We start from the raw sequence: 467 nt of genomic DNA on the forward strand, positions 1-467 counted from the left end.
ACGTAGTTTATAGTATATGAATGCACTTAACCGCCGCGTTGTCATACTACGTTAATAATTTACCTCGCTACCGTTCCACTACCTGTCGGAGCGGCTCCCCACTGAGGTAACGCCCGTGATTTTCCGCTCGGCCACAGGCGTTGCTGTCATTCTGTAACATAAGGAAATAATTAACCTTTCCATACCATTTCTCTTCGCATGCTATGCTGCACGTGCTACTAATCATGCCTATCTTTAAAGAAATATATGTTAAACAAGCTTGTACCTTTCTACCTACAGACACTCCGAATACTTACTGCTTTCGCTATGTCAGATCAGTTAAGTAACTCCTCCGATAGCTGGCCAGATCATCATCCATTATTCGAGGACATCCCTGGGATAAACCGAATCTGGGCTCGTACTGCTCGCTGCTGCATATCCTTCTTCGCCAAACATAAAACTTTCGGCTGAATCGTATGCGAAGAGTG

General features: G+C 44.8%; 1 protein-coding gene across 2 annotated transcripts in view; it reads right to left on the minus strand.

The window, feature by feature from the left end:
* Positions 1 to 467, minus strand: part of LOC105448325 (BMP-binding endothelial regulator protein) — a 77,176-nt gene that overhangs the window by 12,641 nt on the left and 64,068 nt on the right. The gene's annotated exons all lie outside the window — the stretch shown is intronic.

This window comes from Wasmannia auropunctata, unplaced genomic scaffold, assembly GCF_000956235.1.
Source record: "Wasmannia auropunctata unplaced genomic scaffold, wasmannia.A_1.0 LD336088.1, whole genome shotgun sequence".
In the NCBI taxonomy this organism is placed as follows: domain Eukaryota; kingdom Metazoa; phylum Arthropoda; class Insecta; order Hymenoptera; family Formicidae; genus Wasmannia; species Wasmannia auropunctata.